The sequence below is a fragment of the Brassica rapa genome, chromosome A02, assembly GCF_000309985.2.
Source record: "Brassica rapa cultivar Chiifu-401-42 chromosome A02, CAAS_Brap_v3.01, whole genome shotgun sequence".
NCBI classification, from domain to species: Eukaryota; Viridiplantae; Streptophyta; class Magnoliopsida; order Brassicales; family Brassicaceae; genus Brassica; species Brassica rapa.
The window spans coordinates 19,352,118-19,366,742 of record NC_024796.2 but is presented as its reverse complement, the minus strand read 5'-3'; the positions used below and the strand labels follow the sequence as shown (position 1 = coordinate 19,366,742).

Sequence of the window (14,625 nt, the reverse complement as noted above, 5' to 3'; positions counted from 1 at the left end):
TGAAGTAATTACAGTGTCAACTGCAAAACTTTCATGGAAACCACTGTCTGCCCAACTGCCTATAGAATAATGATCATGTCCTCTCCTGGTTGGAGGTTGGAAGTCAAAATGTTGGTGACAATGATTTGGTGAAGCGAAATGGTCAATTGGGTGCATTACGTCGAGTGACGTGTTGTTGTGGTCATCGGTCACCATTGACACATTGGAATCGATCGATGGAAAGGTTGGGGTGTCGATCGATTCTGAGTACTCTGTTTCGTACTCCGATTCATACTCTGCTCCACAATGGCATGCGCCAATGAAGCCAAGTTCTTTCCCATAATCCATAGAATTAATGACATTTCTCTTAGGTCTGATGGGGTCGTAGTGGATGTTTGGGTCTATGAGCGTTAGACACAATTTGTTCTTGTTCATGTCACATACAGCTCCCACTGTAGCTAGGAATGATCTTCCAAGCAGAAGTGAAGAGTTCCACTTAAGCTCGATGTCTAAGACATGAAAATCTATAGGAACAAGGGCATTACCAATATGTACCTCCAGATCTCTTATGATGCCTCCTGATCGTTTCTCTGAAAGATCCACGAAGGTGAAGGATTCTGTTGAGGGTTCGATGGTCAAACCAAGCTGGTCTGCCATGATCCTAGGGAGGATACTAACTGATGCTCCTGTGTGACACATTGAATGGGGAAATTCAACACCCTTGACTACGCATGGTATTGCAAACTTCCCAGGATCGCTCTTCTTCGTCAATGTGATCCTGTGTTTCATCTTCTCTCTGACTTGATGAAACATTCTCCTAATGTCCTCCTCGGTTACCTTTGTTTCTCTGAAGAACATCCACAACCGGTGTGTGAAGTAAGCTTCATCAAAAGGTTTTTCGATTGGGATTCTGAGGACTCGTTTAGTGAAACCATCCATCTCCTTATCGTTAGCTTCCCTCTTAAGGTTTTTAGGAATCTTCTCATTTCTTTTCCTTAACCTTCTCCCTTCAGATTCTTGTTCTTCTTGAACAGATTCTGGTGAACTATTTAAAGGGTTGGGTTTTGGTTCGGGTGGGTTTGCTAATAGTTTAGGTGGTGGTCTGAGTGCATTGATGTAATCAGTATCGATTGAGGGTAACCGCACTCGGTATGTCAGAGGTGCCTGTCGATCGATGGGAGGTGTGTTGTGACGATCGACGTCGGGCTCACTCTATCGATCGATGGTTGGCTCAACCGATCGATCGATTTTATCATAGAAAGGGGAGGGTGGGTGAGGACGCTTAGCTGCGAATTCTTCATTAGTTAGAATTCAAACCGCATTGCATTCAGTCAAATTGGCAGACGACGTCGATCTATGACTGGAGCAATCCGTCCATCGATCTTCATCATGGTCTGTCGATCGATGCGAGTTCATCGACATCGGTCGACACCATTGGGATCCGCCGAGACTCATGGAGCTTTCGATTTCGAAATCTCCTTCCTCAAGCTTTTTATTTCTTACCACTTGCCAGAAATCATTATCTCTGATGGCATTTACGTGGTGTTTTCTTTTGTCGGCTCCTTCCTCTCTAGCGAAAGCTTCTTGCCTCTTTATAGTCTCGCCCGTCTTAATTACTTGGGTTTCAAGTTTTCTCACCTGAGTCCCTAAGGTCTCTATTTTGGTGTTCAGATTGTTGTAGGCAGAGTCTATCTTACCGTTGAAATCCACGGTGATTTGTTGTTGTCCCAACAGTACTCGATCAAGCATCTCTTCGATCTTGCTTTCCTGAGTCTGGGGTGGTGGATTTTGGTAGTAAGAGTTCGAGTAGCTCTTGCTGTTGTTGAAGGGTTTTTGAAATTGTGAACTTTGATTACTTCTTTGGCCATTTCCAAAGAAATTTCTGTTTCCGCCTTGGTTTTCAAATTTCTGGAATCCGGTACCTCCGATGTAGTTCACATCTTCTTCTCCTTCTGTATATGCTACTTCTCCTTCAGCTGAACAGACTTGCTTCCTAAGAAGCTCGTGCACCACATCTAACTTAGCTCTTACTTCATCCATCTGTTCCTTCCCGATAGAGGCTACAGACTTCTTCCGTTCAGAGTCACTGTTTTTGGTGCTGCTGCTGTTAGCAAGGTTTTCGATAAGTCTCACAGCTTCCAACGGATTCCGAGTAGTGAAGTTTCCTTCACTCGCCGTATCAAGAGCCATTTGATACTGTAAGGCGAGACCTCGGAAAAAAGTGCTTAGCAGCTGTACTTCATTAAATCCGTGGTGTGGACAGTCTCGCTGGAAGAACCTAAATCTAATCCACGCATCTTTGAAAGACTCTCCAGCATTCTGCGAGAATGTGGAAATTTTGTTCCGAAGTTCTTCTGCGCGCTCCTCATCAAAGAAGTTTCGTAAGAAAGCATTCTTGATGTCGCTCCAGGATGTTAAAGATCCTGTGGGTTGCTGCCTAAGCCAGTGCATCGCTTCTCCATTCAGCGTGTATCTGAAGAGCTTGCACAACAGGTAATCTTTGGGGACTCCTTCCATCCGAATGGCAGCGATTAGATCCTCGAACCGTTCCAAATGGTTCATAGGATGCTCGTGCGGTAACCCAGAGTAGGGTATCTGCGACACGAGAGTGTAGTATTGAGGCTTCAGCTTGAAATTCTGCTTCTGGATCTCCGGAAGTCGAATAGCTGATATGTTGGAATAGTACTCATCTGGGCGATTGTAGTCGGCCAGTGGTTTCGATCGAGCGTCCTCATCTACAGGTTAAGCAGCTCCTGTAGCATCTGCATCAGGGATTACAGTTCCCTGAGCATTTATTTTCTTACATGTTGCATTACATAGATGACCGGCCTGGTCATACATGTTTCCGTTCTCATCCTGAGTTAGAATAATAATGTTTACCATTTTTGACGACACGGTATCGATCGACGTACGCGGTGTAGTATCGATCGTTGTCGAACGATTGGGAACGATCGATGATGACGGTCTGGTGTCGGTCGACGGTTGATTGTGCGTATCGATCGACGACGAAGTGGTTGCGTCGAGCGATGTGGAATGTTGACCTCTACGGATGGTGCGTTCCAAACGATTCTCATTCCGGAGGAGGTTTTTGATGAGGTGGAGCTACTCTGGAAGAGCTAAGCAGTGGGGTATTTCATTGGAGATGCTCCCCATGTGGGATCTATCCATGCTACGGTGAATAGAATATGGGCTTCTCCAAAGGGAGGAACTAAGATTGATGTTCAGTTCATTGAGAAAAAACATGGTCCTGTTTCGAATCGAAAACAGTCATACGAGGGCAAGGGTAATTCAAAGGCGTTATTGGCATATCTCTGATGTCCCTTTGGTAGTTAGTTAGTGGTCCCCTGAGTCTGCTTTGAAGCCGCCGACCTTTCGGCGATGCCTCTGTAGATTGATTTGAAAGGTGTTCCAAACGCCCTCTTCTCTCATAAGGGTTTAAAGTGTTTGACGACATCTGCTTGGAAGTTTGTTAAGCTTCATCCCCATACAGAAAGATGTACCCGCCTGGATATTGTTCGTGTCATGGCGGAGGTGAATCTACATGAGCCTTTGGTTGAGAAAACTGAGTTTAAGGATAACAATGGGATAAAGTGTGAGATTGTGGTTAAGTACCCATGGCTTCCCCCTCGTTGTACTGTGTGCAAAGGATGAGGACACATGGGATCTGAGTGCAGGGTAGCGGGGGTTAGCATACTCCAAAGAAGCGCAGAGGCTGAGGTGGTTTCAGATGAAGGGTTGGTTGTTGACTTGGCAGTGAAGTCAGGAATGGTTGTAGTGCAGACAGCGGCTCAAGGAGTTATGGAGCAAGGAGGAAATGCAGTGCTTCCTACAGGATCACACTTACAAGTAGAGAGCAGACTGTACAGTTGGAGGGAGTGACTTCTCCAAGATTAACGATATCTGAACCTATCACTGAGAGTTTCATTGATTCTGAAGAGAGTGGTTGGGGTTTGGTTTCAGGTAAAGCACATAGCTCTCATATTCCATAGAGAACAGATCAGGGCAGTGCTTCTAATCTGTATAGGGACGGGGGCTTGAATATAGATGTCTTGCCCTCTAGATTCAGTTCTTTACTGGAAATGGATGAAGATGACGATGAAGTTTTGGAGGATGCTATTAATGAGGTAAAAGAAACTGAGGAGGGGGAGCTAATTGGGGATAAAGCTACTCGTCCTAAACAAGAGAATGGGAGAGGAAGAAGGGCTGCAGGAGCTAATTCGCACAAGTCAGCCAAGAAAACAATAGTGAGAGCTAAAGATCTGAAGTTCGGAGGGAAGTAGGGCCAACTTAAAAGATCTTCCGTACGGAAGCTATGACTAGTTTCTTTTCTTGGAATATGCATGGTATCAACATGCCATGCAAACAGAGAGCAGTTCATATTTGGATTCAGGCTGAGCATCTTTTGTTTGGGAGTCTAATCGAAACGAGGGAAAGAGTAAAAATTGTTTCGAAGCGGCTATGCCTCATTGGCAATTTATCAACAATTATGAGTTTCATCCATTAGGAAGGATCTGGTTTTGCTAGTCGGATAAGGTGGTGGTCACTAAGCTTCATATGAGTGATCAGGTAATAACTTGTGCTATTCAGGTTTCGGGGACGGGAGAACAATTCTTCTGCTCTGCGATATTTGGCTATAATACTGCCTTTGATAGGCTTCATTTGTGGAGGGATCTGAGGGCGACCCATGCGGCTTATGCTCATCTAAATCTGCCTTGGATTCTCATGGGAGACGTCAATGTTACATTGATGTCAAATGAACATTTTCGGGCTCAGGTTTATCGCAGTGATCAGGCAGGAATGATTTATCTGTAGGAGACTTCAACAGACTGTGGTTTATTAGACTTACCTTGTGTAGGTGCGCTTTTCACTTGGTGGAATACGCGGGAAGAGGATCCGATCAGAAAGAAACTATACACAGCTTTGGTTAATGGGGAGTGGCTCAAATCTTATCCCCAATCTTATGCAAAGTTTAAAGCGGGAGGGGTCTCGGATCATGCCCGTTGCTTGGTTAAGCTATCAGGTCATCTGGATGAATCATGGAAACCTTTCAGATTTTTCAACTATTTAACTGAGCATGAGGACTTCTTACCTACAATTAAGGATTCTTGGGATGCTTCTCCATGCCTGTTTCACTCTCGGTATGCGTTAACGGCTCTCCATAAGAAGTTGAAGCAGCTTAAGTTCTATCTTCGGGTACTGAACAAGGCCAACTATCGAGATCTCCATAACAGAACAAAACATGCGAATGAAGAGCTTTGTGATTGTCATAATAAGGCACTTTTAGACCCTAATCCAGAGACCTTTGCAAGGGAAGCAGAGGCTTCAGCTAGATGGCAGAAGCTGGCAAGGATAGAGTAGAAATTCTATAAACAGAAGTCTTGTATTCACTGGCTTCAAGTGGGGGACCATAATACTCTTCTTTCATCAGGTAGTCCAGACACGAAGTACGCGAAACACTATTAGAAGTCCCACAACTGAGCAAGGATCAGTGCTTACATCTGCAGTGGACATAAAAAAGGAAGCGGTCTCTCATTTTCAACGCTTCCTAAAATCGCAAGACTCGTCTAGGGAGGTGGTTTCTGTGGACACTATTTGTAATCTTTTGACATATAGATGTCCAGCAGAAGCTTGTGCTGAGTTAGTTTCTCCAGTATCAGGTGAGAAAATTTTGGCTGCTTTGCGTATGCTTCCATATGACAAGGTCTCTGGTCCAGATGGTTACACAGAGGAGTTCTTTGTAGCTGTGTGGCCTGTGATTGGGAGGGATTTCATCACCGCAATACAGTCCTTCTTTCTGTTCGGATTCATGCCGCCTGGGATCAATGCCACTATTCTTAAGCTTATTCCAAAGACGGAAACTGCTCAGACAATGAAAGATTACAGGCCCATTGCTTGCTCTAATATTATCTATAAGGTGATTTTAAAACTCCTGGCGACTAGACTAAAGCAATATTTCCAGGTGTGGTGGAAGCAAATCAGAGTGCTTTTGTTAAAAAGAGATTGCTGCTGGAGAATGTACTTTTGGCATCAGAGTTGGTCAATGGCTATCATAGAGCAACAACTTCAGAGAGATGTGCTATTAAGTTTGATATATCTAAGGCATTTGACACTGTAAAATGGTCATTCATCACAACGGTTCTTCAAGCGATGGGGCTCCCGGTTCAATTCATTTACTAGATTAAGACTTGTATCTCAACTGCAGCGTTTTCCGTGTTGGTGAACGGTAGCCTCGAGGGATTCTTCACCAGTGCTAGAGGCATTAGACATGGATGTTCTCTTTCGCCTTATCCTTACATAATCCTCAATAATCTGCTGTCCAAGATGCTGAAAAAGGCCGCAGAAGAGGGACGGTTTGCGTATCACCCCCAATGCCAAGGAGTAAAGCTAACACACCTTAGCTTTGCAGATGATATACTTGTCTTCACAAATGGTATAGCAGCCTCTCTGCAGGGGGTATTGCAGGTCATGGAGTCTTTTGCGGGGATGTCTGACCTCCGTATCAATGCTGCTAAATCAAAAATGTTTGTGGCTGGTCAAGAGCTTGCTCCGATATTATCTGAAGCCGCGCCTAGGGAAATACTGGTGGGCAATTTACCGATATGTTACCTGGGAATGCCATTAACAACCAAATCGCTGACGGCTCAAGAGTATGAGCCACTGATTGATAAGGTGAGGGGAAGGATGCCAATCCTTAATGTTTTACTATCTGGGAAAAACTGGTGCGATGATTCTTTGGAAGAAGAACAAACCCTGATTGGAGTGAAACGATGAAGATGGTTGCAGGTTATAGGCGTCACAGGCTTGACTCTATTCTGCTTAAGATGGTATTTCAGATGACTGTCTACCATGTGTGGAGGGAGAGAAATGAGAGAAGGCATCAGATGACGTGGAACTCAGCAGACCAACTTTATAAGAGGGAAAACGGCCAATTCATACATCAACAGATGACCGCGGTCCCGATCAGTACATACACTCCATACCTGTACTAAAACATACATCAACTCAAGATTTTTTTTAATTTCATACATCAACCAAAACTTTTAGGTTAATTCATACATTGACCGTCTTGCCGTTATTCAAACTATAACGACGTTTTACATGGACTTAACAGGCGATTATGTGGATTTATAGGTTTATTATGTGGATTATTATACACAGATTAACCAAAACGACGTCATATTGGGCTTTAATTAAACGATGCCGTTTTGTTTATTCTGAAACAAAAAGGCCATCTCCCTCGTTTCTGTCGGGAAAGAAAAGAAACAAAAAACAGAGTGTGAGAGAGAGAGATATACAAGATTGAGAAGAAGAATTACAAAGGTAGGTGTGACAAAGACGATTCAGAGGAGCTGAAAGCACAATTAAGAGATAATTGTTGGAATGAGGTATGTTCGATCATATTATCTGAGAAAATTATTGGGATATGTTTTGATGGCATACAATGTGTTCGATGAAATGTGTTAATGAATATATTATCATGATTTATTTCTGTGACTGATGCATTGTATAATTTTTGCAGTGGAGATAATGATATCACATTTATTATATACTACGACAGGAAGTTTGAGAATTTAGAAGGAGGTCTAAGCTATGTTGGTGGGAAATTCATCATCTTGACACCGCTCCTAATGTCGATTTGGTAGGATAATGTCGGCAGATGTTGTTGATATGTATGGGCAGCGAGTTTGCTACAAGTTTCCTTACGAAGACTTGTCATCTTTGAAGGTGTTGTTTGATGGCGGTATAAAATTCCAAAAAATGTGTGATGCTACACAATATGTAAAGACAGTGGAAATCTTTCTTGAAATCTATCGTAAGGATAATGATGTTAACAATGAGGCTGAAGAGAGTTAATAAGCTTTGCTAGATGCTCAATCAGAAGCGCATGATGGTGAAACTTCTCCGCATGATGGTGCTGATTCGGGAAAAGAAAGGGATAAGGCCCGAGATAATAGTGAACCTGACCCGCGGGATGAGCATGTAGAAGACATTGTTGCTGAGTTTGTTGATGAGGAAGAGTACAATGAAGCTTACAGAGATACACCTCCATGCTCGGATGATGAAGAAGGTGACATCGAAAGTGGTTATGAAAGATGGCGAAGAGGAAGTGGAGAGTTGGAAATTATACAGGTTTTTGAAAGCATAACCGAGTTCAAGAAAGCTGTGTTAAAATATGCATTGAAGGGAGGTTGGAATGTTAAATACACAAGATGGAGAGATATAATTTTTGAGGCAAAGTGTGCTGTAGTAGGTGAGGTTCCTTGTACTTGGAGAATCTACTGTTCTTATGAGAAAATAGTGCAGTAGTACATGGTGAAGTCATTCCAAGAAGAGCTTACATGCACCAAAGACGGGAATTGCAAGTTATTGACTGATCATGTGATTGCTAAGCTTCTGATAAATGAGATCAGACACGATAATGCATTGATGCCAAGGCTCATACAAGAAATCATTGAAGACAAATACAACTTGACTGTGACACATGATATCGCTAGAAAGGCCCGAAAGAGAGCTTTGGAGATGATAAGCAATGAGTTTGATGAACAATTTGCAAGGATAAAAGACTACAAAGAGAAAATCCTAGAGTGTGTATTGTTTTAAAAAAATTTGGTCTAATTTCAGTTGAGTTTTTCTCTGACTTATTGGTTCATTTTCTTTGACAGAAAAAAACCTGGGTCTACGTGTGATGTTGTGACAATCAATAGAGACGATGGTGTTGAGATATTCGACAATATTTATGTCTGTTTTAAGGCTTTGAAGACAATATGGAGAGCTTATTGTCGACCCATTATTGGGATTGATGGGTGCTTTATGAAATCCACTTCAAAAGGACAACTCCTTGCAGCTGTGGGACGAGACTCAAACAATCAAATATATCATGTTGCGTGGGGCTATGTTACATGGAATCGGAAGCGGGTACGTGGAAGTTGAAGCGTTATGAAGCGTGGAAGCGAGTTTTTTAAAATATTTAGGAAGCGGATACGTGTTGGAAGCGTATTTCATATATATATATATATATATATATATATGTTTCTCTGATACCATCAGACAACGGTCGTGGAGAAAGCATAATTAAACATTTATAATAAAAAGTAAATTAAAACATATATGATACAGATTGAAATATAACTTAAGAATAAAACAGAAATATGGGCGGTTAGACCAGCCACTTAAACATAAAGCCTAATACTAAAACGAGAAAATGAAACAAGAAAAATATAATTAAAACTTTATTCATTAAAAACTTACTTAAAAAGAGATTGTAGCAATGTTCTCGATTACAAGGACTGGAGAGAATGTAAGAGGAGATATGAATGAAAGAGTAGGAGAATGGGAGAATGAGAACTTGGTTTACAACTGAAGCAAAGACTCCTTTATATAGGAGTTTACAAGGGTAAAACTAAGAAAATAAAAATAAAAATAAAAATAAAAGTGGCATATATGGATAACTCCACTAGCAAAAGCTTGCTCCATTAAGCTCCATAATTGTTTGCTGTCTGCTGGAAGTGGACCTTGGTCTTCATGGCTACAGGAGAAAGCACTTATTTGATGTTTTGGATTTTTATCGGGTATTTCGACAAGAGATCGTGGAAAATATTCGTAACAATGTAACCGTATCTGACAGAGTTGCAACAAAGATACGTTTTGGATTTTGAGGAGATTTGCATTTCTTGGGGAGAGAGATTTAAACTCCACTGTTGCCAAAAATTTCCTCATCGATATCTGGCACTTGGGACCCTGAATCACTCCCTGAAGTACGAGAGATTTGATCTGACATTGACGGTAGAAATTGTAAGGAGATAGCCTTAATTTCTTCTTCAGATTTTGCACCTGCCAACATTGCTAACATTTTGGATTTTTGAGCCAAGAAAAAGGTTGTCTCTGGTGTTTGGTTCTGTGTTTGGATTTTTGAGTTTTGTTCTTTTATCCAGGTAAGAATATTTGACGGGTAAAGGTTTGAGGGAATTTTGTATTTATCCCACCACTTGACTCTGAATTTTCTTCGGATAACAGGAATTGGATCAGAAGTAAATTCTAGGGTCCATGAAAAAACCCAAGGAAAATGAAATTTTGAGTGGAAGAGGGCTAGTGGGGGAAATTTCTTTTCTTCTTCAGACGGAATGAAATTTGTCTTGAAGATTTGGAATGATTTTTGGATATTGGGTTTAAATATTTCTGTGACAGAACCAAAGTAGTTCCACCATGGTATGAACCAATAGGGAGATTTGGATAAGTTACAGGTGGTGTCAAAGAAGATCAACCACGTGTGTTTGTGTTTAGGAGATTGGATCAAAAAAGAATTGTACCATGCTTGGCAATAATCCCAATAGTTAAAGGGGACATTGTAACAAGGAAGATTTTTAAGATCTTCTGGAAAATTTAAATTGTCGTTAAGATCATATTCCCAATCACATGGCGCAATGATTTTATGGATTTTGAATGTGGAATAAGCAGCATCAGTGTGGTTTTCGTTTAGATAAAAATGTTTGAAGGACACTGAATCTGTAATTTCCAAAATGGTTTGAAAGAATAACACAGTTTTATTTGTATTATGTGGTTTAAAGAAATTGTTTTTGCCAAAATATTTTTCGATTGTTAAAAACGGATCATTGTTCACAAAAAATCCCTTTTCGATGTTTATACTATTTTGGTATGTGTGTTTTTCAAAATACTCCGATGGAGTGGTTTGGGAAATCTGCTTCAAAATAATTTGTGAATTATTTGAAGGTTTTGAAACAATTTTTGAGGTCTGGTTTTCTCTTGAAATCATTTTTGAAGGGACCTCGTTATTTTTTGAAATAGCTTGAGAAGGAAGGTTTTTGGAAGATTCTCCCGACTCTTGCTTTGAAAAACTAAGCTCGAAAGCTTTTTGCAATTGTAACATTTGATTCATGATAGCTTCTGGAGATTGAAGAGATTTTGGGGTGGTTGGTATTTCTTCCTTTTTAGCACTCTTTTTTGTTACTGAGATCCAGGGTTCTGTTTTTGGGCTAGTGTTTGTAGGTTCGGGTTTTTCTGAGATTGGTTCCAGGGAAATTCCCTTGCCTTTGTCAATTATCTTCTTCGGAGGCATTGTACCTGTTTTGGAGAAATTCTCTTGTCAAGAAATTTGGGACAAAGTTTGAATCTCCTTTTATAAATTCAATTTCAAAATCAAAAATACTCAAAATCGCCTGCCATCGCGCAAAAATTTGTTTTGATGCAAGGTTTTTCACATCCTTTTGTAAAACATCTTTAGCACTTTTGCAATCAATTATTAAAAGAAATTTTTTATTTAAAAGATCGCTTTGAAATTTTTGAATACATAAAACCATACTCAAGATTTCCTTTTTAATAGTAGAATAGTTCTTTTGGGTGTCGTTCCAGTGTGATGACGTAAATTGCACAATACTTTCGCGACCATCTAACTTCTTTTGTTTAAGAATACCCCCATATCCTATATCAGAAGCATCTGTTTCTACGATTTTCTCTAAATCCGGATCTGCTATGTGCAGACATGAGATTTCTAAGACCTGTTTTTTAATCCTTTGAACTATTTCAGTATATTCTTTTGTCCAAGGAACTGGATTTTTCTTTAGACGATTGTGCAACGGTTTAGCTATTCTATTTATATTAGGACAGAAATCTAAAACATAATTGAGACTTCCAAGGAACCTTTGTAATTGAGTTTTATCAATAATTTTATCTGGGAATTTACTTGCAAATTCTAAAGATCTTTCAATAGGGGTTATCATACCTTGTGATATGTAATGACCTAAAAATCTGATCTTTGTTTGAAATAGGGACATTTTTGTTTTGGAAACAACAAGACCATTCTTTCTAGCAACGTAATAGAATGTTTTGAGATTTTTGAAATGTTCATCAATAGAATGTGAAAATATTAGTATATCATCAATGTAGACAATGCAAATTTTGAATAATCAGAAAATATATCATTCATGATTCTTTGAAGAATCAAAATTTTCTGATTATTCAAAATTTGCATTGTCTACATTGATGATATACTAATATTTTCACATTCTATTGATGAACATTTCAAAAATCTCAAAACATTCTATTACGTTGCTAGAAAGAATGGTCTTGTTGTTTCCAAAACAAAAATGTCCCTATTTCAAACAAAGATCAGATTTTTAGGTCATTACATATCACAAGGTATGATAACCCCTATTGAAAGATCTTTAGAATTTGCAAGTAAATTCCCAGATAAAATTATTGATAAAACTCAATTACAAAGGTTCCTTGGAAGTCTCAATTATGTTTTAGATTTCTGTCCTAATATAAATAGAATAGCTAAACCGTTGCACAATCGTCTAAAGAAAAATCCAGTTCCTTGGACAAAAGAACATACTGAAATAGTTCAAAGGATTAAAAAACAGGTCTTAGAAATCCCATGTCTGCACATAGCAGATCCGGATTTAGAGAAAATCGTAGAAACAGATGCTTCTGATATAGGATATGGGGGTATTCTTAAACAAAAGAAGTTAGATGGTCGCGAAAGTATTGTGCAATTTACGTCATCACACTAGAACGACACCCAAAAGAACTATTCTACTATTAAAAAGGAAATCTTGAGTATAGTTTTATGTATTCAAAAATTTCAAAGCGATCTTTTAAATAAAAAATTTCTTTTAAGAATTGATTGCAAAAGTGCTAAAGATGTTTTACAAAAGGATGTGAAAAACCTTGCATCAAAACAAATTTTTGCGCGATGGCAGGCGATTTTGAGTATTTTTTATTTTGAAATTGAATTTATAAAAGGAGATTCAAACTTTGTCCCAGATTTCTTGACAAGAGAATTTCTCCAAAACAGGTACAATGCCTCCGAAGAAGATAATTGACAAAGGCAAGGGAATTTCCCTGGAACCAATCTCAGAAAAACCCGAACCTACAAACACTAGCCCAAAAACAGAAACCTGGATCTCAATAACAAAAAAGAGTGCTAAAAAGGAAGAAATACCAACCACCCCAAAATCTCTTCAATCTCCAGAAGCTATCATGAATCAAATGTTACAATTGCAAAAAGCTTTCGAGCTTAGTTTTTCAAAGCAAGAGTCGGGAGAATCTTCCAAAAACCATCCTTCTCAAGCTATTTCAAAAAATAACGAGGTCCCTTCAAAAATGATTTCAAGAGAAAACCAAGACCTCAAAAATTGTTTCAAAACCTTCAAATAATTCACAAATTATTTTGAAGCAGATTTCCCAAACCACTCCATCGGAGTATTTTGAAAAACACATATACCAAAATATTATAAATATCGAATAGGGATTTTTTGTGAACAATGATCCGTTTTTAACAATCGAAAAATATTTTGGCAAAAACAATTTCTTTAAACCACATAATACAGATAAAACTGTGTTATTCTTTCAAACCATTTTGGAAATTACAGATTCAGTGTCCTTCAAACATTTTTATCTAAACGAAAACCACACTGATGCTGCTTATTCCACATTCAAAATCCATAAAATCATTGCGCCATGTGATTGGGAATATGATCTTAACGACAATCTAAATTTTCCAGAAGATCTTAAAAATCTCCCTTGTTACAATGTCCCCTTTAACTAATGGGATTATTGCCAAGCATGGTACAATTCTTTTTTGATCCAATCTCCTAAACACAAACACACGTGGTTGATCTTCTTTGACACCACCTGTAACTTATCCAAATCTCCCTATTGGTTCATACCATGGTGGAACTACTTTGGTTCTGTCACAGAAATATTTAAACCCAATATCCAAAAATCATTCCAAATCTTCAAGACAAATTTCATTCCGTTTGAAGAAGAAAAGAAATTTCCCCCACTAGCCCTCTTCCACTCAAAATTTCATTTTCCTTGGGTTTTTTTCATGGACCCTAGAATTTACTTCTGATCCAATTCCTGTTATCCGAAGAAAATTCAGAGTCAAGTGGTGGGATAAATACAAAATTCCCTCAAACCTTTACCCGTCAAATATTCTTACCTGGATAAAAGAACAAAACTCAAAAATCCAAACACTTAACCAAACACAGAACCAAACACCAGAGACAACCTTTTTCTTGGCTCAAAAATCCAAAATGTTAGCAATGTTGGCAGATGCAAAATCTGAAGAAGAAATTAAGGCTATCTCCTTACAATTTCTACCGTCAATGTCAGATCAAATTTCTCGTACTTCAGGGAGTGATTCAGGGTCCCAAGTGCCATTTATCAATGAAGAAATTTTTGGCGACAGTGGAGTTTAAATCTATCTCCCCAAGAAATGCAAATCTCCTCAAAATCCAAAACGTATCTTTGTTGCAACTCTGTCAGATACGGTTACATTGTTACGAATATTTTCCACGATCTCTTGTCGCAATACCCGATAAAAATCCAAAACATCAAATAAGTGCTTTCTCCTGTAGCCATGAAGACCAAGGTCCACTTCCAGCAGACAGCAAACAATTATAGAGCTTAATTGAGCAAGCTTTTGCTAGTGGAGTTATCCATATATGCCACTTTTATTTTTATTTTTATTTTTATTTTCTTAATTTCACCCTTGTAAACTCCTATATAAAGGAGTCTTTGCTTCAGTTGTAAACCAAGTTCTCATTCTCCCATTCTCCTACTCTTTCATTCATATCTCCTCTTACATTCTCTCCAGTCCTTGTAATCGAGAACATTGCTACAATC

At 39.2% G+C, this 14,625-nt stretch overlaps 1 protein-coding gene and 1 non-coding gene across 2 annotated transcripts in view; one reads left to right on the top strand and one right to left on the bottom strand.

The window, feature by feature from the left end:
* Positions 1-3,820, bottom strand: part of LOC117132037 — a 49,604-nt gene extending 45,784 nt beyond the window's left edge. Inside the window, exon 1 of the mRNA XM_033285397.1 lies at positions 3,810-3,820. The gene's annotated coding sequence lies outside the window, so the exon portion shown is untranslated. The remainder of the gene's footprint in view (positions 1-3,809) is intronic.
* LOC117132255 lies at positions 2,225-2,330 on the top strand. Its single transcript, XR_004455815.1, has one exon. It is a non-coding gene; the product is annotated as a small nucleolar RNA R71 (small nucleolar RNA).
* Positions 3,821-14,625: the final 10,805 nt, after the last annotated feature.